This window comes from Grus americana, chromosome 7 (genome assembly GCF_028858705.1).
Source record: "Grus americana isolate bGruAme1 chromosome 7, bGruAme1.mat, whole genome shotgun sequence".
NCBI classification, from domain to species: domain Eukaryota; kingdom Metazoa; phylum Chordata; class Aves; order Gruiformes; family Gruidae; genus Grus; species Grus americana.
The window spans coordinates 39,398,658-39,423,750 of NC_072858.1; the positions used below are offsets into that span (position 1 = coordinate 39,398,658).

Below are 25,093 nucleotides of genomic sequence, written 5' to 3' on the forward strand. Positions count from 1 at the left end.
AGCCGTGGGGGAAGGAAGGAAGGATTCACAGATCCTTTTACAAATGAAACTTTTCACTGTGAGCCACAGAGTTCTTAGCGATATGGGTGCTGAAAGTCCAAGTGGGCTGCTGCACAAGTGAGTCTTTGCTCCTGCTGAGCTTCCTTAATTTAGGGAGAGAAAGTTACTGTTAAATATTTTATCCTGGAGACTCTATTGTATTAATATTAGTATTTTTCCCTTGTGCTTTGCATATCAGAAAATTAAATTCATGAAGCACTTCCATTTCATAATTGCTTAGTATCCTAGTAATTTCATAATTGCTTAGTATCCTAATAATCTGCAAACATCTATGAAGAGTACTACAATGTCAGAATATAGCAAATAGTGTTTGAATATTTTAGTAAGAGCCCATTTTCAGCTAGTAAGAGTTCAGAGTAGTGCTGGTCACTTTTCCTGTGCTATGCACTCAACGAGATGCTAGAGCTATTACAGAAAGAAAAGAAATAGCAGTGAAAAACACCTGTAACCGAGGAGTTTTGCAGCGTACTGATCCTCTAAATTATGTACAGGAGTTGCCTATATTATTAGTTAACAGTATCTGGATTTATAGGTGGTACTCTGAGGTTGCAGGAAACTTTCTCATTATTTGCTCAAAAATGCTGAAGCTGAACGGGAGAGGAGCAGCGAGGCAGGAGGCTGGTCACACTAGTCATGACTTAAACCATAGCCAGGTAGATACGTTCTTTTTCTTTTTTCCTTCTTTTCAGTCAAACTACACGACTTCTTTCTCACATTCTGATAGCATGTCTTATATAAAGTCCCTGAAAAAGTCTAAACATCACATAAGAATTAAAGCACTTTGGTATACATACCACGTTTTCTCATTTATTTGGGCTTTGTAGAGTGCTGGCTCAACAAGGCTTAGATCTTTACTGGCAATCTTTGAATGTCACAACAGTACAAATAGAAAATGCAAACATCGTCACTGCATAAACGTTAAGCATGCAAGTAGAAGAAAGACCCTGGCAAAATGAAGCCCTATTAACTATCAGCAGAGATGGGGAAAACCTACTACTCGAATTGAAAGGGTTCAACAGTTCTGAGTATCCCAACAGATGTTGGATCCATATAACAAGATGAAAAACTAAGCAGAATAGAGCAGGAAAATGACACAGCAAGACATCCAAATAGATTCTCCAGAAATAGGAACGGGATAGAAAGAATTACACCACTAATTTGGAAGTAATGCCAGCAATGAAGCCGAAGAAAGGTGAATTTCCCTCATTGAAGCTGTTTACAAGCTCTATCATTTTGCCAACTTTGCTTCTGAGGAAAGATGTTCTTAATGTTCCTGGGAGAAGGTAAAACCACATTTCTGGGGATATGACTGCAAAGACTGATGGTAGCTCAAAAGATTTTTTTAAAACTTAGATGTGTAATCACGGCCTTGCTGCAGTTTGCAGTAGTAGCTTCACTAGTCTCTGAAGCATTAAGATTTCCTTCAGCGACATGAGAATCCTCACTGATCCCTGAACAGTAATGCCCTAAACCTGGCAGAAAACTCCATACCCCTCCTCGAAGCAGGAGATCGATCTAGCCATAGATTGGACTACTCTGAGCCTGATCGCCATGCTGTGAAGAACATACAATCAAGGACAAAGAAAGCGTGCAGGACTGCTACTGCAGCCATATCCAGCTAACAGAAAGAAGATACAGCCAAGGGTGTTTGCCAGTCTGCCTAGGGTCTTAAAAGGATCTCCTGATGTGGATTGCTCAGGTTTCCACATCTGACATAATCTGTTCTTATCTCCCCATTCTGGTAAAGTTTTGCTTATTTAAATATTTATATACTGTGTGCATAAGCCTAGTGCGTAAAGCAAAATCTGTTCAGGACCTTTCGATACAATGAGTTTCAGAAGATAGGGCAGCCAAGAAATAGAGAAGCACTCTGCAAGCATCTAATGAAAAGGAGAAATGATAAATAAAAAGGACAAACTGTCAGGCATTAACACGTTTGTTTTCATGAGTTATTTTACTAAGCTAGGGATATTTCTTATAGACAGTGCAGAAAAGAGCTTGCCATTTATGATAATGTATGAAATTATCACCAGTCGCCCATGCATGCCTGGGTGAAGGCTCACTCGAATCAAAGCCAAGAGCTTCCAGCATTGGGGTACAGCAGCAAAGAACCTAGAAAACTGAGGCGGGAGCTTTACGTAAGTGCCTGCTCCAAGGTATGAGCTGGAGGAGGTTGTTACAGGGTCACTGATATGTTCGGAGACTGTGTTAGCTCTCAGTGCTACGTGCCCTCTTGCTAAGAGCTGAAATAAGAAAAGCTGTTAGCAAGGCTGGTATAGTTAGCTAGAGCAGCGGATGGCAGGGAGCAACAAAGCATCGCTAAAAAAAAAAGCGGGCCACCACACAAAACCCGACAGCTTAAATCAGGCCGTGCTACCCAGCAAGCTTCAACAATCCCAAACTGGAGTCAAGTGTTAGTGCAGAGGGGGAAGAAACCAGCTGGTCTAACGCTCCTTCCTGCAGACGAAAGAGCACTGAAAAAGCGTTATACCCCAGGAACGCAGCAGCGCACGCTACTCTACCTACCATGTTACAATCGTACTGTTGCTCTTCGGTACAAAGCTTGTTTGCCAAGCTAATTTAAGCATGCAAGCATGGCAGATTAACTCATTGCCATCAGAAAGTGTAGTTAATTTTCCTCAAGTTTCTAGACGAGAGCTTGGCTAATGCGGTCACAATGGTGACCCTCAGTTTGAAAGAGGCTCTGGTTGCTGCACAGCAAGCGCTAGCAGAAAGACCACCCTTGTGTGTACTTTCAGAGCACCCAACCAGCACTGGTACTCTGCTGGTTTCCAGCTGGAGAGCTGAACTGAGTAATTTTAATAGGGATCCCTGGACACCAAACTTGATTCTGTTGCTGACAGCCAATGCTGAGCAGCACAATATAAAAGACAAGACTGAGGGAGATGTGTACTTCTAATTTTTTTTTTTTTCCTGGAGTCTTAAGCCTAGCTTTAGAAATCCAGACATTTCTCACAAGGTGGTGGCTTGGTGTCACAAACCTCACGGCAAATTTTTAAAAGAAGCCTTAGTGCCTGCCTACGGAAGGATGCCACAGCTTTCATCACTGTTATCACTTCTCATCCTTTCCACTCATTTCTGCTTCACCGCTGAGGGAGCTGGTGAATAAATTAGTTCCATTTTCAAAACCAGGCTGTGTCATTTTTCTTGAGTGTTAGTTGCTAGTGGTATTTTCCTTTTTGTGATACCACTATCAATTTCAGGTCCAATTCTGAAATCAGAGAAATACAGAGAAGCTCTCTTTACTGAAGTCACTGAAGCAATAGAGATGTATAATCAGAATCAAGCCCGTTAAATATAGAAGATCAAACTTTGCCTTTCCACTGTGTGTCCTGAATACAAGGTACCAGACAGAGGATTTGGAGTGTTTAAAGAAGTGCTCTGGTTCAAATGCAACCCTGACAGAAGCAAAAATCCACCGAGTTTATGGAGTACAAGAGGTCAGTTTTGCTATTGAGACCCACAGATGCGATTTCCAACCTTCTGTTTGCAAATCCCCAGCGTTCACCTGACTGTTTTCAAGAGATTCTTAAAACCTGCAAAAGATAGCTGAAGAAAGCAAGCAGTGTTTGGGGAGAAGGTGCAGAAGGGTACATACAAATCAAAACAGGTCAACAATTTCCAATTGATTCCATTTCCTCATTTTTTCACAATTTATATAAAGGTAGCAGCTATAAGCAACAAATATATATAAAAATATTGTATTTATATATTTTTGTAATTACATATTTTATACATTTAGAGTTATATATATTTATTCTGCTACTGTTTTCCCTTTGCGAGGGAGGCATATCCCTGACCCACTGGAAAGCAGCGTGGCAGTAATTCAGAGCAAGATGAACTCAGGATTATTTCAGTACATAGCTACAAGCAATTCAGCACTTTGATATTATAAAGCCATGCAGAGTTAAATTAATCCCTAGCCTGGAAAAAATGTTCAGTGCAATCAGGAGCCATAGCTTGGAGTCACTGCCAAATCCTATTCCCCAAAACCCTATTCCTTCCAGCTTCAGTGATTCCACCTGACTTTCCTCCAGATTCACTCTGCCATACCAGGGATCAACAGAGAGTTTTCAGATCTGATCCACTTTATAGTTCAGGCATAACAGGGTTAACAAATTAACTGCCAGGGGCCAATACAGAAGCAGAGATCTCTTTCCTCACTTCGGTATCTGTCAAAGAAATACAGCATGAGGATATTTCCTACTGCAATGTTGTCAGATCGGAGGTCATCAGTAGCAGCTTATGTATGACCATTGCATATGCTGGAAGCTGCATGAAGAGAAATAGCCATAGAACAAGACATAATTTCAAAACTTTATATAGGGCATAAAAGCAGTTCACCAAAACAGCATTGCTTTGGTTTCGTTCTGTGTGGGTTCTGGGTTATGTTTTTTAACAAATATTTCTCAAGAGCTACATGTAAACTTTCTGTGACAAATAGAAATTAGTTTTTTTGAAACTAAATCCATTATTTTACTCTCCATAATGAAGCTGGTACCAAATAGGTCTGACTGGACTACAGCCTGTCATGGGAAGTAAAGTTGCAATATCCATCAATAGCATTAGTTTTTCTACATAGGCCACTGTGGTGGGTTGACCCTGGCTGGGGGCCAGGTGCCCACCAGAGCTGCTCTCTCACTCCCCTCGTTCACTAGACAGGGGAGAAAAGGTACAATGAAATGCTTGTGGGTCGAGATAAGGACAGGGAGAGATCACTCACTAATTGTTGTCACGAGCAAAACAGACCGAACTTAGAGAGGGAATTCATCTAATTTATTACCAGGCAAAACAGAGTAGAGGAATGAGAAATAAAATCAACTCTTAAAACACCTCCCCCCACCCCTCCCATCTTCCCGGGCTCAACTTCACTCCCGGCTTCAACCTCCTCCCCCCTCAGCGGCACAGGGGGACGGGGAATGGGGGTTACGGTCAGTTCATCTCACGGTGTTTCTGCCGCTTCTTCATCCTCAGGGGGAGGACTCCTCTCATCGTTCCCCTGCTCCAGCATGGAGTCCCTCTCACGGGGTGCAGACCTTCAGGAGCAAACTGCTCCAGCGTGGGTCCCCCATGGGGTCACAAGTCCTGCCAGCAAACCTGCCCTGGCGTGGGCTCCCCTCTTCACGGGTCCACCGGTCCTGCCAGGAGCTTGCTCCAACGTGGGCTTCCCACGGGCCGCAGCCTCCTTCAGGTGTCTCCACCTGCTCCGGCGTGGGGTCCTCCACGGGCTGCAGGTGGAATCTCTACACCCCCCCATCCTTCCTCCATGGGCTGCAGGGGGACAGCCTGCTTCACCATGGCCTTCACCACGGGCTGCAGGGGGATCTCTGCTCCGCGCCTGGAGCTCCTCCTCCCCCTCCATCTGCACTGACCTTGGTGTCTGCAGAGTTTCTTACATCTTCTCACTCCTCTCTCCGGCTGCAAAAGCTCTAACTTGTTTTTTTTTCCTTCTTACATATGTTATCACAGAGGCGCTGATTGGCTTGGCCTTGGCCAGCGGCGGGCCCGTCTTAGAGCCGGCTGGCATTGGCTCTATCAGACACAGGGGGAGCTTCTAGCAGCTTCTCACAGAAGCCACCCCTGTAGCCCCCCCCGCTACCAAAACCTTGCCATGCAAACCCAACACAGCCACAAAACTAAAACTAGTTTTAGTTCAAACTTCCATCACACTGTTTTTCACGTAATTTCATTTGTAGCTCTTTGCAGATATGCACGTCCACTAAAAAGTAAATGGAGTGAGGAGTCTGACTCTGCTTTCCTGAGTGAGGACTTCATGCCAATATTAGTCTAGACCAAAACCTAAAAAAAAATCTCCAACTCCCTTCAAATAGTGATCACGCCTCCTCTGTCACTGACCTTGAGGATGACTCAAATCATTTTTGATGCAATCAATGCTTTTTATGCTGTCAAATGTAATGACAGCATAGCTACAGTGATGGTACTTGCTGATGGGTGATGCAGGATTTGATTTGTCAAGACAGACACATTCCTACCGCACACCAGCCTGCAATCAGAGTAGGTAATATGAGCAAATTCCAGTAAGCTTTCCCAATCACACATGTAGCAAGCGATAGCAGACAGAGGACAAATTCTTAGTGAAACTTTGTTCACAAAACGAATATAAGCCCACAGTCAAAGCTACATTATATACTGCAGCTAAAGACTACAAGAGCAGTTTGCCATCCAATCCTGAAACAGACCTAAAAGGAAAAAAACCTTCTACACTGATAATACCCACTGAGGCAGTACACACATGAATCCCCAGTTCAGTCATTTCTCACGCTCACTGGATCCTACGTAGTGGAGCCAAGGTTCACCTCTGTGTACTTCACATACTCCTCTCCAAAAGGTTAAGTTTGAAATCTGACAAGTTCAAAAGTGAAAACAATCTGAAATGCATGTTTTCCTCGGGCTTGAATGCGACTGTCATTACATTGCCAAGAAACTGTAGTTTTAAAGCAGCATAAGCAACGCCAGTTAGAATAATTGCAAAGGTATTAGCAAGGCCACAGACAACTTCTGATGAGTAAAAAGATCCTGATATCGACAAAATGGTGGTTTGTCAGTCAAATTTAGACTTTGCATCTCGTATAATCCTGCATGTATTTAGGAAATCAGCACGTAAAAGGGCATGTGACAACCTGTAAGGGAGTGTGTGATTGATCACTGCGACATGCCAGGGCAAGGGCAGGGAAAATATAGGATTTTTGGAAGTGTTACGTATGTCTTAAGTCTGAACTGCCAAACTTCTTAGTCCTCAGCGACTTAAACATTTTTTTTTTGAACCTCAAAGATGGGTGTTCTGTTATGTATGTCATTCGTTAATTAGAATACTTTCATAAATTTCCCCTTCTCAAATGGATTATGCAAATATCTGCATAGCTACTCATGCTGTAGTGCACCTGAAAATGCAACCGGTTATCATTTAACAGCATCTTTTTCAGGTAACACTAGGTGGCTGCGGTCATTGACTTCTGCAGTCAATACTAAGGAGAAAGGCTTTCCTTAAACTATTACTAAATACTTCTCTAAGCGTCAGTGCAATATTAAATGTGTGCCTTGGGAGAAATCCCATTTAATGCTTTGTCTGTCGGTATGCTGTTTAAATGGTGCTTTATATGTATTTCCATTCCTTCTATAAGACACTAACCTTTAATTATCAAGCAAACATTTGCTGCTTATAACAGTATTTGAAACAAATGTGAAGTATAAACTGTTGGAGAATTTCAGCAAAACAGCACCGAGTGCTAATTAAGACAAACTAAAAAACATGACTGTGTCTGGCTTATTACAAGTTGTGTCTTCCCATTTAAAAAAGCTGCCTCATGGGAGAGTGTAGAGAAGCCAGGGTCAGCGTCATCTCAGAGGCACGCAGCTAAAGGACAGAGATCAACAGGCACAAGGTGTAACAAGGGAATTACCATCTTGTCACCAGAGAGTGGTTAAACACTGGAGCAGGGGTCCAGAGTGGCAGACGAATCTCCATCCTTGGAGATATTCAAAGCTCATCTGGACAAGGTCCCGAGGAACCTGATCTACTCGGACTGCTTCGAGCAAGGAGTTGGACTAGGGGCCCCCAGAAGCCACCACCCAGAGATAGGTCTAGACCTCTCTGCAGAGCCTTGTTTTTCTTAGCCTTTATGGTTCAACTGATTAAATATTTCTATAGTTGCTGCTAAAATCATTATATTTTGTAGTACCTTGTCAGCTGGGAGCAACACGTTATTTAAGGGGATGTGAATCTAAGGATTCCTGTGGTTCATGAACCTTAGCATAAATTACAAGTCAAAGCTAACATTTTTATTCTGCCATCTAATATTTTCCTGCTAGTCCCAGATACCACAAATTAAAACGCACTCAAAAATCTGCTGCTATAGACACAAAATCAAATACATGCTGTAAAGAACACAGTATGAAGGGAAAAGGCTAAAACCCATCTCTGATAAAACATATTCCTTGAGGATAACACTGTCTTTCCAAAGATGAAGGAATAAGTACAGTACCTATTGACCTGGGGAATGGATGGGAAAAATTAAACGAACAGAGAAGGTAGCTTCAGTTTCATTTAAAAATCAGTGCTCTACCTTTGCTGTTTATGGCATGGAGGAATAAGGACTTCTAATCATGGCTTCTCAAAGAAAATGAATGGAGACTTAAACTCATTTCAACAGCACAACAGGTATCTTTCTAAAATAAAGACTAAAATAAAGTTGGGGGGATTTTTAGCTTAGTTTTCCTGGGACCTTCCTCCATTTTCTCTTCCAGCAATTTCTTTTTTTTCCTCTCCTCCTCTCATTTGTCAGCATACTAGAATGAATATAAGCATTAAATATGACTTGCAGGTATCATGAAAGTATAACTTCAAATAATACAGTTACTTGCCACAAATATGATGCCTTTCCTATGCCTTCATCATTTAAAAAAAAAAAAAATTAGTATCTGACAGCAAATGAATGAACTGACAGAACATATGGTCCTGGTCTTAAACAAGAGATGGTGGCAGAATAAGACAAACACCTTCCTCATTAAAATAACATTGGCACCATAACCGAATTACTGTTTCTGTAAAGATAGTGTTTACTCGCTGTGTAAGGAAACACTGTTCACACACTCCAAGAACCTGACAAGCCACAGTCTGTTTGCCACATCTCCCCAGCAATAGACCTCAGCTCACCCATATTACAGGCACATCAAAAAACTCTCAATAAAAAAGAAAGCAACTTTCAGCCCCAGCTGAAGTAATATAGCTTAATCCATATACTCTCCCCTGTATAATCTTGCTGAGAACAAACAAACAAACAAATAGCCACAGAATTGACTTTTTCCTACTGTTGCTTCTTCAGTGCTATTGTCCTTTTAGTGAGTTTTGTAAGACCTCTGGAGGCCTGAGCAGCACATTCCTTTTCCAGCAAGACCTCTTCAGAAATCAATAGCACCTATGCAAGGGATTTATAGCACGATTCTGCAAAATCCTTTCACAGTTGCTTGCATAACTTGTTAGGGAAACTGTGTGCAGCATTATCTTTACAAGTGCTCTTCTAAGATTTAAAAAAAAAAAAGTCAACGAAGGGATAGTAGCACAACTAGCACATAAATACCTAATGAACCGATGTAAGATTTTAAGATAATTTGAAGAAGGACATACTGGGGGAAAATTCTTATCCTTCTGGCTTCAGGAAAGGTATTGCTGCATAAAGGCAGAATACCACTTTATGTGACTGGGAGATTGGATTCTTTATTATTTTAAGCTCCGTGCTGCTGTTCAGAGGAAGGATAAGAGAACACTAAGATTTCTGATCGATAGCTGTCATCAGCAAATTCTCAGTGTGATGCAACTGGAAGTGATGAATCTGGTAATAAAACATTTAATAATTTGCTGTACTGAAGAATGAAACATGACCCAAGCACAGCTAAGTCACGGTTAAGCCCCAATTAGAGCAAGTACGTAAATCATCTTTAGTTCGTAGGTCCGTCTGCAGCACTGGGAAATTTCTTCCCTGGCCCAGAGTTGTTACTGCTCTGCCTCCCTCTGATTGCGGATAGTACACACAGTAGCTGTTATTTGATGTTCTCTCTGTGCAATTGAATGATTCAAATTCTTTGAGCACAGTAGTCATGCTTTTAGGTTATCTTTCAGATACATCCAGGTGACACCACAAAACACAAGCACAGAGGTAGGTGTAATTTCCTCATTGCTGCGAAGACAAGTGATCAAGTGCTGATCTGGGGCACACAAACCACATGGGAGCCAGTATGAACTATCTCAGAGAGCACTGGCCAGGCAGCTCCAAGCAAAATTCTTCCCTTTTTCTTCAAAACTCTTTCCTCAAGTGATCAAACGCAACCAGAAAATTCACAGAGATTGCTTTGTGAAAGTAGAGTACTAAATAACCTGACAGTAAAATCTCTTACAAAACCAAATTTAGGATTACCTTACACTGATAGAATTGTCTCCTCTATTAGTAAGACTCAGAGAGAAGAAACTGTTTCCTCAAAGGCAAAGAGTTTGCTTGCAAAGAAGACAATGCAGCTGAGTGTGAGAGAATCCCAAGTTTGGCATAGCTTTGAGATGGAGTTGCCCAAGTATTTCCATATATGAGCTTCTGAAAGAGGACTGGAAGATCATTAAACACAGGAAAAGCCAAACCTCACTGTAACAACAGTTCAGGTATTTCACCTTTAAACAGAGAAACTCTAAGTGACCATGAAAGACAGAAAAGTAAAGATCTGTACACAACACTCTATCCACTTACTGTGTCCTCAAGACTGGTCCCTGTTTCAAGCCAAATGAGTGACAGAGCAAGGTCTGCCCAGTCCCCTTCAGTTCCCAGGAATTTCTTCCTCCCATTGATGGGGCCAAACTCCGTTGGTCCCACCTGAGCTGCAGGCTCCCAGCATGGAGCTGTGGTTCCCTTGCCTGCCACCTCTTCCCTTTGAGCAGGATCGGTAGTTCACTAAGGAAAGCTAAGACCTTGGTCTCTCCCTTGAAGAATTTGCATGTAATTTGGAACCAAGTAGGGGGGATGAAAAGGCCAACAACACCCCACCATCCCCCGCAAAAAACCCAACACAACCCAACTGCAACCATTGCCCATCTCAAGCATATTTAGCAAGCATTTGATTTAGAAAACCAAACTACCATTACATAATATCCACAGAAAGAAGGAAAAAATCTTTCCTTGGAAAAAGTATATTTTAAGTGATAGTCACAGTCAGGGTAAGAAGGCAGTACCTATGTATTTCTAATAGTAGTTTCTTGTGCCCAGTGGCAATGCCGATTGAACTTTTCAATCTTTATTGTTCCTCGCCCATCTCATTTGTTAAATTTTACTGACAGAACTAATCATTAATTCACTTCGGGTCACTATCTGGAAACTACTTTAATGCAACAAAAAAACCTTCAGGGGATTGAAAGCACATTCTTCCAAGAGTTTCTCTAATTATAAGTAAAGTAACAAGGATAACTCAAAGAGACCACTAGCCTGAGATGTTAAAATAATAAATTAATAGGCTACATGCAGAAATATACAATATATTGATCTTTGTTCAAGTATTAGCATCCAGGGAACTAAAGCATATGAAAGTGAACCATTATCACTTCTCTTGTAGAATTCTTAAAGAAAGAAAAATGATTAATATTCTTTGTTGCGTATTTTTAATTATACTTAACATTTGGGGCCTATCCCCACATGTATTCATTCCAAGGCACTAAAACTTCATAGTGAAATATACTGGAAGGTGAAAATTAAAAATAGAGAATTAGACATATAAAGGTACTGAATATTTACTGCATTCTTCTTTCATACTCAGTGTATGCTAACAAAACTGTTACTGGCTATAACTGCTACTGTATGATACAAAGACTGCACAGACATGGACGTGCATTTCTTTATCTCCCCATATTTCCGTAGTGGATGGAACATAAAGGTTTGCGTACAACAGCATGGCAGGAAATAGTATTATGGAGATGATTTTAAGGAGCAAGAAGAGTGGAGTAATTGCAATTTCTCCCTTGATATTTGGACTTGCCTTCACAAAGGAAGTCTTTAAAATTCAGTATGTGTTGTGTTTGATGGTGTTGAAAAGTAATGAAGTGTGAGTAATATGTGAATAATATATTTGACATGGTCAGGGGTTCAATCAAAACAAAACTACTGACTCCATCGCTTAGTAAACATTCTGTATATAACCAAGAGAATTCACTCATTTGGTTCATTACCTAGTCAACAAAACTCTCCAAAAATGAAATGACTATAAATAAGAGAGCAAATCATGCAAATGTAACATCAGGGAAATGTACACACCTTATCAGTAAATGGAGACTTTTTTTAAAGTCATATACAACCAAGCATAGCTACCCTCTTTGTTAAGTCCTTTTGTTTTGCTCAGTTTTATTTAGGGTACTTTTGCGCAATGAAGTTGAAACAAGTTATTTAATAAAGATTTTCATAATCTTGTTCTTTTTCTTGTTATGTTTGCTGTAGAAAAGAGCAGGGAGATATAACCAATGTACTGGAGTTCTGTTCTTTACAGCCAACATTATTCTGGCTACCAAATAAAAACGTGCTATAAAAACATGTGCACACATAGACTCACTGGCTGGCAAGAAAAGCAGAGCATAATGACCCAGTCTTTCCTGAGATAATATGATACAAACTAGGTCTTGACAGGAGCTCAGGAGATCACCAGGTTTATCTCCCAGCATCTGAAGGAGGGCTGGAACCTCTCTGCTGAAACCGTTAGTGATGTACATTTATCTAGCCACCTCTTAAAGGTCTCAGGGGATGGAAATACCAGAACTGTCACTGGAAACTTATTCCCAACCTATTCCCATGCTTCAGTAATCCTACTACTGCAAAGTACCCAGTCTCTAAATCCACCTAGCTGCTCTGCTTCCAAGCATTTATGTACAGCTACTACAGTTTCCATCTCTGTTCCACACTGTTTTTACAGATGCCACGTTTCCTTAGTTTGCTTATGAGAATGCCACAGGAAACAGTGTCAGAGCTTTCACTGAAGTGAAGTTCCAGCATCTTGCATTTACTGCTTCTTCTGAAGCCACAAAGTCTATTAACCTGTCATTGTCAGTTTGACAGGATTTCTTTTTGACAAATCCACATTGCCTGCTACTTACCAATGTATTATTTTTCAGTGCTTGCAAGGCCTTAACATTTGTTCCAGTATTTTTCTGAAAATGGAAGTTAGGCTGGCTACCCTGTCCTGCCCACATCTTTTTCTTATTTTTTCCCTTCTTCTTCTCCTCTTTCTTTCTCCTCCTTTTTCTGTGATAGGGTTCATGCTGACATGCTTCAGCCTTCTAAAACTTCCCATATGTTTCTTTTTCTTAAGGGTCTGACTCTAAAATGTGACAATAAAATTCATCTAAAGCAAAATAACAAAACCTACAATATCTGTTCCAACCCCCAGCTAACTGCATTGCCATTAAACAATTCTTCTCTGAAATATATGCCAGCAAGCACACCTTTTAAAGGGCCTCCTGTGCAAGCCATCTGGATTAATATATAAACTACATTAAGCTGCAAGATAGCACGTCTAAGATGCCATCCTCTTATGAAGGAAGATACACTGCTGTATTCCTTTATGTCAACATCCATCATAGACAACAACATGCCATTAGCTCCAATTATACACAACAGAAACACAGAAAATACAGTATTTTATAGTCTATTACTCCCTTTGAACACATATTACAGCTAAAAAAGTTTCTGACAAAGTCACTTCCAACTTAGGCATCAGCCATGCTAAATCCTACTTCTAACCCAGATGGCATTTTACATCACACGATCCTAGAGTCGGTTCGATCAGAAAGAGTCCTACAGTGTAGCTAACGAGAGATTTATTGTTAGCAACTGTTAGCATTTGGTTTCAAGACCCCAGAAGTCACTTGAAATACACACTTAATATCCACAAATAACCAAAGACACTTCTACCCCTATTGTTTCCATTAGAGTGACAGTACCATACAGCTACCGGAATACTAGAGAGAGCTAAGGCAGAGCAAAATGATCTCGTTAAAAATGACTGACTCGCAATATTACTGCTTCCTATTAGAACATTTTACATTTTTAAACCAATTTATATTATTTCCACTGATGAGTGCATCACAACACATTGAAAATGTTTAAATCACAGTGTTTAAAAATAACTTGTAAAGAAGGCAGAAAAAAAATGGTGCTTGTTTGGTTTTTTTTTTTTTTCTGTTTCCCAGCAAAGACAAAGAGATACTAGCTTATACAACTCCCAGAAAACTATTTAAACTCCTGGAGTTTAAGTCAAGTATGCAAACTGCTACACTGTAAGTAGGGAATTAGCCACAAGGATAAAGTGAACAAGGTGCTTCCCTATTTTCAAGCATCCTGTACCCTCTTGCAGTTGACTTTGCCTTGGCCAAGGCATAGTCTAAAATTTTCTCAAAGCTTTGGGAGAAAAGACTTCAAAGTAACTTACTGCCTTTAATGATTTTTTTTTTTTAATGAAAGAAGTCATTCCAAGACATGGAACAATGTAAAATATTATATTAAATGAAATATTAAATACTAGCATGTCTTAGGAAAAGGGAAACCTAAATACTCACTAAAAACATTAACGTAAGCAGAGAAATGCACAGCAAGTCATTTTCTGCCACAATCTCTGGAAACCAAAACAAGCCTTACAGCTGTGTAAAGATCTTGATTAAGCCATGGGGAACAAGGTGAAGTGCTGTAGTGAAAGATTAGTTCCTTTGTGCAGTTATATTAATAACAATTTAAACTGTGCCTCACTGTGCACAGACAATGCTGCTTTGACAGAATCAAGCATGGAATTTATTAGGGGTTTAGTAAAATGCCAGTCAAAAACAAAGTGACAACATCTAAGTGACAGTCAGGAGATTCAGCTCACTGCTGAATGCTGGGGAATGATGAAACTACATGCATTGGCATATTTTGATTATGAAATGAAAAAACTCAAAAAACTCCCAGAAACTAACACGCCTTGGATAGTATCATCTAACATCAATGTCATAAACTAAAAAGGACTTAAGAGACGTGTACCAAGACATGTACTGAGGCAGCAAATCACACCAAGACTAGTATTTCAGAGCAATTTGACTGGTCTATCAAATACAATGTTAGGATCCTAGCAAGGCAATGAGCTTCAGAGAAGATAGATTGAAAGGCTCAAAAAACTGATACTATCTCAGAACTTTATTTCTTTCCTATAGTTTCATAATATATGAGAAAGTGAATAACAAAGGACTACTGAAGAAAAGATTTGAAGAGGTAATAAATGCCGAAGATGTATGAGGATGCTTGGGTCAGCAAGATGCTTTCCTGGTGACCAAAATTTTCATCTATGATGGTTCCATGAGTTCAGTAAATGATCAGTGATCTGATCCAGGCATTAGTTTCTTCCACTTCTAGCTATGAGTGGAAAAGGAAAACCTGCTCATGTACATATCCAAATCCTGAAAGGCCTCCAACAATAATGAAATCGTTCTATATTGCTTTTCAGAATGGGTTGTTTTTATGCTGAATTTTATCTCCCTCCCCCAACACACACACTTTCATTTGTTAACCTACTAGGAAATAGTTGCACAGACTTTCCTTTTGATGAACAAAACCCACCTTCACCCAGTATACTCAAATTCCCTAATAAATATGGGCCACTTGTAAAGAAGTCAACCCAGAAAGTTTCTGCGGCTTACAAGAAACTGAAAGGGGTGATTAAAATGGAGATTGCCATCGGGCCTCTACCATGCACAGTAATAAGCTTGTTTGTGCAAAGGATAACATAAAGGATACATAACGACATTAATTTCTTCATCATCTTCTCTCTTCTGCCCGCTCACTTCTCTTGCCTCTATTTTATTTTTATGACACTTTTTAAAATCTAAAGTAGTAACTTACCTATTCCCTTTCTGTCAATGTTCAGTGCTGATTCAGTGATAGCCAGCAATAACATTTTTTGCCTGCCAACGATACTTTTTATACTGCAGACCTAACTATGCTAGCACAAAGCTGCCAACGACTGAAAGCAGGAAGCTTTCAGATATGCTATTGAGACAAAATACAGACAGCAAACCCAGGCCCCATTAACTTTGTGTTTCGGAAATCCTGAATTTACGTGACGGGTGCAGGACTTGAAAAACGGAAGGGCCGAGACATGACTGAGTGCCCTGACCCCGTGACTCTTCACCGGTCAATGCGGGGAAGAGGTTCCTCACACGGCTTTGGGGGGGCACGCATGGCCTAACCTGCCCTGTTAAATGCAGCTCTGAAAAACCTCTCGGATATTAACCTTATACTCAGCACAGCAGTTCAGTGTTCTCATCTTCTCTGCCTGTGAAGATACTACAGATGGAAGAGAGTAATATGGCTAAATATTTCTGATACCTGTGAATATTGAAATATTAAGATCAATTCAAGCAATTGCTCAACAGATGTAACCAAACAAAAGGGAAACCATTGTAACTTAGAAAATAATTAGTTGTAAGATAAGCAGCTCTGGAACAATCTCATTTTAAACAGCTCGGACTTGGAAGAACAGATGCGCAAAGATAAGGAAGTTACAAGGTGATCACAAAACCAGCCTTGAGAGATAAGGTATAGGTGATACCAGGACTGAGTCTGAAGACCCCTGAGGACCACGCAGAGGTGCCAACAAACATATGCAAAAGACAACAGCATATGCTAATGAGTTCCCAGAAAATCCATGAATGTGATAAGCACTACTCAGAAATATAATGAATAGGTATATTAATATAGTATAAATACTTGCTAGTTTTGTCTTTTGGGTGTGCACGTTAGGTGGAGTTATCCCCTGTGCACCCAGCGCTGCAATAAAGAATGCCTGCTTTCTAGAACTTCAAAATAAGTCTTAGAGAGTGAATTATTTTGTCGCTTTCCAGTAAGATTTCCATGAAGGATAAGGGACAAGGTCCAGGGACTATACTTTATCTTAAGCTGGGTGCTGATAATAAAGACAGGATTTTTTTAAGCTCTATTTTGAATTATCTTTCCAAAACTTGAATTGAAGCAATGACAATGAGTGCAAGGACCCAGTGACAACGGTGATATTCACTGGAGAGTTTTGACATCCTTACTGGAGAACATCAGCTTCTAGGGGAGGGTTCATTGTGATAAATTTAAACCAAAAAAAACCCCAGCAAATCTCTTTTTCAGGCCTGTGAATGTAGCCACTCAAAACTTTGACATCAAGCCTAACTAGTCAAGAACAAAAGACAGCCATTACTGCTCTCCTTTAAGAAAGTACAACACCATTTATTAGACACTGACAGCTTCACCCCTGGATTTATTTTTTTAAATCTTACCTTTTTCAGATTGCATCTAACAAAAATCATTAACAGCACCCTGCAGGTCTACAAAATACAACATAATTTTTCTAAAGAATACAAGATTACAAATGCATTATAAAATAACCAGAATTCATTAATAAATACTGTGGTTATTCCGAGATTGTTTTCAAGCAGAAGAAAACACATGACTTGCCAAAATTTTTTAAAAATACTTAGTCAATATTTAATTGTCTACATAAAAGAAACAAAATTTGTTAATCGACTGGAGATCCTTAGAGACACCTGGATGCTGGAATCATCACGTAATTACAGATGCTTGAAGATTTGATGGCTTATTATCTAATTTCCCAGGTCAAATGCTAAGACTAGAGGACCTTTTTTCCCTCCTCAGCTGCCTAACCTATTGTACAACCATGGTAGATTGCTGTTATCCTGCATAGCCAAAAAAAAACTAAGCAAGCCTAAACCACTTCTCTTTTACACAATGCACTCTATTAAGCCCTACACTTCCAATGGGCTTCCTACAATCTGTTGAAAAGGAGCAGAGGTAATACTGTCCCAAAAGGAATCAGTTTCTCAGTATTGACAGTTGATGTTTGCAGCAGTAAATCTCAAAATAACCAGTTCTGCCACATTTGCTTCCTCCCCTTCTAAGAGGGGCTTTTCCTAAGAGCAAAATGATTCAGTCGGCAAAAACTTCCACGTGCCCTTTTCCAAACCAGACCTTCCCTATACAATCACCACTGTCATGGCCTAGCAAGCATGTTGGCTGTCAGTCAGACAGACAAACATACGCACCAAGAAAACAGTCTCTGTGACTCAGTTTCCCAGAATGTACATTTGAGTCATTTTTATAAGAAACTACTGTTGAAATACTATAAGCAAAGGATCTCCAACAGATGTTGACTTGGCTCAAAAAATAAAGTAAATTCTGCTTCAAAGCTTGTGTTGGCACAGTGCAGCAACTGTGGAAATAGGAACAGTTGCTAAATTTTAACCAACAGCTTAATTATCTAAACAAAATCTAATGAATACATGATGAAGACAGTATCACGCACTAATCATTATTCTTTTCTCCTCCTTTTTCCGTGTTCACTCTAGGGATACTGAAGAGCCATGGCATTAACCAACTTGAAAGTACACTATTGAGGAGAGTAAGTTAATAATTAAAAAAAAAACCAACAAAGAGACAAAACAAATATACAATATGATAATGGATGAGAGATTTAGCATATTTTAGGTTGGATATTAGGAACTGGATATTAGGTTGGATATTAGGAAAAGGTTCTTCACTGAGAGGGTGGTCAGGCACTGGAACAGGCTCCCCAGGGAAGTGGTCACAGCACCGAGCTTGACTGAGTTCAAGAAGCATCTGGATAACGCTCTCGGTCATATGCTCTGATTTGGCTGGTCCTGTGTGGAGCCAGGCATTGGACTCTATGATCCTTATGGGTTCCTTCCAACTCAGGACATTCTATGATTCTATGATATTTTTGTGCAGAATTTAAACCCTAAATTTGTCAAAGGCAGTTTAATGATACAAGTCATATAAACATACACAGCTCCTCTAGGTTTATGTAAAGATAAAAGAAAGTTCAGTTTCCAAAAATAAAGTAAATCCCTTTCATTTTCCAGCCCAAATAGTTTCTCCCTTTCTTGAACATTCCAGAGAGCCCTAGTTCAATGGCACATTGAACTGTTATGAAGAAAGAAGGTACAGAACATGAACTTGACAGTAATAGCTATGGTCTGCCTTGAAAGAAAAAGCATTTAACGAATAGCTAAAAATTAAGACAAGTTCTGCAATTAAAGCAACCATGTATCTTTGAACTGTGCTTTCATCATTTTTGATGAGTTTGTTTTAGAGGCTACAGCCATTACACTTGGCTTAATATATATTTTAGAAAGAGAAAAAAACCTCATCACTTTTTTCAAGAATGTTTTCTAATGTAGTTATCAATTCTCATTAAAGTATCTGCATTGGCAGTAACTCCAACGAAGAACCCCTGTTAGCGATGACCATGCAATCTCCTTCTCTTCAAATAGGCAACTTCTCTAGAAAACTTGGGATCATTCCAGAACCAAACTCTGCCTTCAGTACTACCTGTAAATTAACTTGCACCTGCATACAATGCACATTTTAGAGGATGTGTAGTCATATGCCTTCAGCGTAATTCAGGAAAAAAGGAAAAAGAAATACAAGACTCTTATTCTGGAAACAGGAGTTTTTACTGAAATTCCCATTTTAAATTAAGGTTGGGTTTGGGTTGGTTGGGGGTTTTCTTGTTGTTTGTTCGGTGAAAAAAATACTTTTTCACTTTGCAAGAAAATTAAGCTTTAGTAAACTACATATAGACCATAGCTGCCTTTAATGGAATCCATAAATTAAAAAGAATGAAGCTGCCATTCCAAGATTAGCCGCAGTAATGAGGGCCGTGCAGAACAGCCACATGGACCAAGCCTGAGAAACACCCATTACTGTAACTAGGAACAATAGGTTTTACAAGCTTACTGCCTTTTTTCCACCAGAGCACCAGTTCATTTGTTCATGTTTAATAGTTTATTATACCTTTAATTAGAACAGTCTTTCCCATACCACTTCAACTTTGTATAATTATCTTATATGGTGGGTGACTGAAATATTTACTCACAGCGAAAACATTGGCTGAATGAGATTTGGGAATTTATCGCTGTGTAAATGAGGTCATGAAAGCCTCAAGAGCTCCCTGCAGGATGACTTTATAGCAGAACTGCAATTTTGGAATATACATGCGGGTGATAATTCTAAAGCCACAGAACATTAGACCCAAAACACTGACATGGGATTTTGATGGAAGAAGTTGGAGAATTTACTAGAAAATAAACAGAAATAAACTGCCTGCTGGCTGTAATTACTCAAGATACCAAGAGAACGTATTTTTGAACCACATTATGACAGAAACATTTGTCTAAACATGTGGATACTTATAAACAAACATTTAAATAGTCTTCTTCAGACACCATCTTTTAATATAGTAAACCTTCAAGGTTTGCTTCTCCATCTCAGGAAGCTACCTGAAGTACTCCACATAAAGCATGAGCTCACAATTATAAAAATGTTCTGCTTTTGCTATTTGCTAAAGTATCACAGGAATTAATTTCTCAACTTATAGAAATCTCAGCTTAAGAAATTCATGCAGAACGCTATATAATGGCTCTGGATTTGTGGGATATCCCAAAGAGAGAGCACTCGTAGGAACGCCCTTCTAATCACGCGTTAGATGGAGAATATCCTCATAACATCTCACTTCCTTCATTGCAGGTAGTGCTGCTTCTGAGACTCAGCAAGACTGGGGGAACATTTCCTGAGGCCATGAAGGGCTTTTCAGGCAAAGCAGCTGGGCCTCTTCTCCGTATCTGAATGTGTGGGTTCTTTCCCCATCATTAAGATGATATGCCTCAATCACATGATTATTTAAACTTGTAAGAAAATGAACATAAATGTTCATTCTGCAGCTTCCTTGATCTTAAGGAATCCCTGTCATCTCTTCACTGGTCAAGAAGAAATTGTCCCCAACTGGACCACATCCTCTGCAGAGAAAGGTCATCTCATTATCTGACAGTAGGTCTCAGATGCCAGCTAAAGTTATCTTCTAAACCCTCCACAAACACGGATGTGAAACCTTCTGCATCACCCTAACTAAATCACACACTTCATGCAGATTAAGGTGATTGACTTTCTAAAAATCTGAGCAGTGTACTGTTTTAGGTAGTGAACTCACACCTCCTTTTTTCTTTTTTTTTCTTTTTTTTTTTAAATACACGACAAGTTTCCTTCTGGGATAATGTTCCAAGGAAAAAGAGAGCGGTGTAACAAAATAAAGGATAAAAGCAATATGGAGAAGGAAGAATTGATAGGAAAAAAATGACAGCAGACAAGGAGGCACAAATATATACCTTCAAAGCTACACACTGTCACTGGACAGGAGCTCATTACTGCTTTCCTGATGGTCAGCTCAGGCTCTCCCTCTCATAAACATGTTTTCTTCTTGTGTTCATTTTTGCAAGTACACCAAAGTAGCAGACCACATTGCCCTGCTGAAAGCAATCAAACAGAGATAACTAAGTGCCTTTCCAGAACAACACAACAACAAATGCTGGGTGACAGAAATGAATTAATATAGTCTTGAAATACTTGGAATAAGTTAAGGACTGCAAGGAGAAAACTAAGGGGGATCTAATTGCTGTCTTCAGCTACCCAGTGGAGAAGACAGAGTTGGATTCCTTCAGAGGAGGGTAACAGACAAATTGTAGAAAGTGAAATTTTGGCTTGAGCATAAGGGGGTGGGGTGGGGGAACAACTCAGTCTGTATTTGAAATTAGCCCTGCTCTGAGCAAGAGACTGAACCACATGACCTTCAGAGATCCCTTAAACTTTGTGACCTGAATGTGATGCTTTATAGCACTCGTGGAGGGCTAGCCCCAGTGTTGTTTATGTGTTGCGTGCAAGTTGTATTAGAGGGACCAAACTCCTATCTTCAGAACAAACTGAGTGGTCCTTCTTGAATCAGCATGAGGTTTATGCATCTCCTCTCTCTTCCCATCTTTATCTCCTTCTCCCTCTTTCTTGCCATCTCTCTCATGCCCGTAATAAGGAAATGAGTTTGTTTCTCAACATCTAGATGTCTTTTCTGTTGGGGGAGGGGGCGGAGATGGATATGTCATTCCAATGGATTACTCTAATTCTTTGTCTTTCTAGCAGAAAGAAATGTTGTTGCAATAAATACCAGTACATATGTTCAGTAGTCAAAATGCACAAGGTCATTGAACGAAGTAAGCCAATGACTGAGGGACAAAAACTATATATTCTACTGCTGCTGTTTCACTGTCTGCAAATGAGTCAGCAAAGATGACCACTTATTTTTATGTGAAATCCATGACAATCTCTTAACAGGCAGTAAAAATTTTAAAAAAGAATATGAGACACTAACACAAATAAAAGATAGGAGAGATCCTGAAAATACAACTGATCTAAGTTGCAATTACACTAAGGACTTTTCAACTACCAAAGGAACTGAAAACTAGACTCCAAGTCATTAATTGTCTACTATCATCTAAGAGGTGCCCAGCTCTCACCCATGTGTTGCTCCAGACGGGTTGTCATCATCTTCATTTCCACCCTCACCATTTTCAGCTGCTGTTGAAAGTGGTGTTGGAATTCCCATGGAAGTCCAGCCCTTTGAATGCCCATGTGTATAGTAATTACTTTGAGAAGCCCCCAAAATTTTCCAGAAGTACAAAGTTGACACTGAAATAAAATGCTATGTAACTATTTATTTATTGGGAAAATCCTGAAAGATATTTTAAGGGACAAACCAAGGTAATCTTATTAATTCAGTGGCATCTTTCCTTCTCCTTCACTTTCTCACGTTAAGGGCCTCCTGAAAAATCTTCAGATCTTATGAGACTGTAACAAAAAAACCATAAAGGATTTTCCAGTGCATAAACTAAATGTGGTTATTGTCAGTTTGTCCTGAAGAAAGACAGTAAAACAAGGAAACTCTCCTTCTAGACGTATTACACAAGAAGAGAGACATGATATTAAAGACAAAAGCTGAAAATTGAACTTCACAGAGGAAAAGCATGGTTTTTTACACTACACATAATTAACCTGACATGCTCACTGACCTAAAGGATCAGTAAGGTCAACAGCTTAGTAAGACTTAAAAGGAGGATTAGCCATCTATATAGGCACTAAGAATTTCCATGGTTACTTCTGATAACGTTAAACATTTATAAAGTATATTAATCCTTTCGTGTCAGGTATGACACAGCCACTTGCTGCTGAGGGTTAAGAAGGAATGTGATCACCCTGAGCACCAGGGATACTGGACTAGACGGCCCAACTTTTTATGCTAATTGAAGTGCTGGAACAGATTACGTCTCTGCTCTCATTGAAGTCTATTTCTTCTCAGGGTGCTGTACCTTGGTCAGGTTTAAGAGGGCTTGTGAGAGCCACTGACATGGCAATCAAATGGAAAAATGCACATGCAAAGTACCCAAATGATTGTGTGGACCAGGCTAGAGGAAGGTGAAAATAAAAAGTTATGATTGACAAATCTTTCTAAAATTGTATAAAAAAAAGAACAAGTTACAAAAGTAACATGGAAACCTTCTTAGCAAGGACACGGAAGTAACAGACCATGTTGTCTTGATGAGAGCATTCAAACTGAGAAACAATGTAAGTGGATTTCCACAATAACAAACCAACAAAAGACACCCTGTGGGTGAAATGAATTAACATAATCTTTTAAAGCCTTGGAATATACTAAGGGCATCTAGAAGTTGACAAAAAGGAAACTGAAACTGAAAATAAAGTTGTAACACAAGGAGACAGGCATTTATCACACAAATGGAACAACAATACAATGCCTTTCAACTCATGAGGAAAAGTAGCAAATACATTTTCCACAATTAACAGCAAATTCCACCAAACTGGCATTCATACAGCACAAAAACGTAACTTCCACACTAAGTTGTACAAGAAAGAGAATAAAGCTAATTCCTCTGACATCCAAGACCACTAACAAAATTCCCTAGACCTGCATCTGCTTGACGGTAGGAAAATTTCAGCACAAAGTCTGGGTACATTTACTAAGAGAATAACAACGACTGGGAAAAAAAAAAAGGCATGGCAAAACAAGGCTTGTTTTTAAGTCAGAACAGTGATGTTAGATCCGCTCACTGAGGCAACATACTGCTCCACAAATACATCTATAAAATCACCTGGAATTCCCTAGATGGAACTAGACTGAAATGTATGTGCATGGAGAGAAAGGCTCATTGATCATTCAGCATGGCAGAGTGTGCACCAGATGCCACCCCTGGATCTGACCACAGTTTTGGCATAAATGGCAATTCTTTGGGGTTCCAGCTGCCATGGCCACAGTCTGCACCTCTACGCAGTCACCAACCACAAGAAGGGATAGGAAGCACTCTGGTCCATTCTAAGGGAGGCTGAGGCTGGGCTGGGGAGTAAATTTAAATGAGAAACCCTTACATCACTTTGAGGTGGCTGCCGAGTTACAGTTTAAAATGTACAAGAAAAAGCATCATCCAGCATAGCAAAAGATAACCAGCATGAAAAAACAAGAATGAATACCAGCAATATCATCTCCAGATTCCCTTTGAAGAGCAAAATACACGTACAGATTCAGTTTGTCAATCTACACAACCAAGCACTGATGTATAAAATAAGTTCTTGCAAAAAAAAAAATCACATGCATTACTAAGGCAGTAGAGAAATTCCTAGCTTATACAAGAATTCATGATGAAAAATTTCCTTAAAGCATGATTATATTGTGTATGTGGCCTGGACTGGAGTCCTGCTGAGTTTGTCACCCCATCTCTTTGGACAGAAGAGCGTTCAGACCCCTGCACTGAAACAGAGAAGAGATATAGCAAATCCGCCGTGGCTATTTACAGAGAAGTTGACAAAGTGTCTGATAAATACCCTTAGCATTCTGCTACAAATTCACTTTATGTTTGTTCCAGCTGCTGCCTGAGGCTCTTCACCACACACTGCTGGCTGAATTCAAATGGCCAGTGACTGTCAGTGCAGAGGGAAAGGCCAGAACCAAGCAACAAGCCAATGCTGTTTAGGTCAACAATGGGAGAAAAAGGGTGGCTCAGGAATTTTGTTCCATTACTTCCCCCCATTATTAGTGACAACTCCCTAAAGGTTGAAGGTGTCTTTCAGCAATCACTACAACTAATTCTTCTTGTCCTTTCATACTAATGGTTAGGTTAAATTTCAACTACTGGATACCATAAAGCCATTGAAAGCTCAAGCGAGCCCACGAATCGCGGCGTTGACTTCAGAGGGGCTGGTGCTTTCAAGGCCTGAGCAAGGCTACATTCCAGCTTGGCCTTTAACAGTTTGGACAGACAGACTATGCAGATTTGAATCTAAAACTTGAGCCATACTGTAAATGCAATATAAATACATCCTTTTAAGAGGTCAAGTTGTAAAACTCTACGTGCATGTTATTTATACCTGAACATACATAAAAGATGGAAATCTTCTGGAAGCAATCAAAAATGTCTAAAGAATTAAGAGGAACTTCTGGAAACAGGTGTAAAACTGAATTTTATCATTGATTCCAAAACCTACAACAACCTATTACCTGCAAGCTTGCTTAGAAATACAAATGAAAA

General features: G+C 39.8%; 1 protein-coding gene across 1 annotated transcript in view; it reads right to left on the reverse strand.

Moving 5' to 3' along the window:
- Positions 1-20,971, reverse strand: part of PCDH15 (protocadherin related 15) — a 1,027,345-nt gene extending 1,006,374 nt beyond the window's left edge. Inside the window, exon 1 of the mRNA XM_054831779.1 lies at positions 20,834-20,971. The gene's annotated coding sequence lies outside the window, so the exon portion shown is untranslated. The remainder of the gene's footprint in view (positions 1-20,833) is intronic.
- Between the last annotated feature and the right edge of the window lie 4,122 nt (positions 20,972-25,093).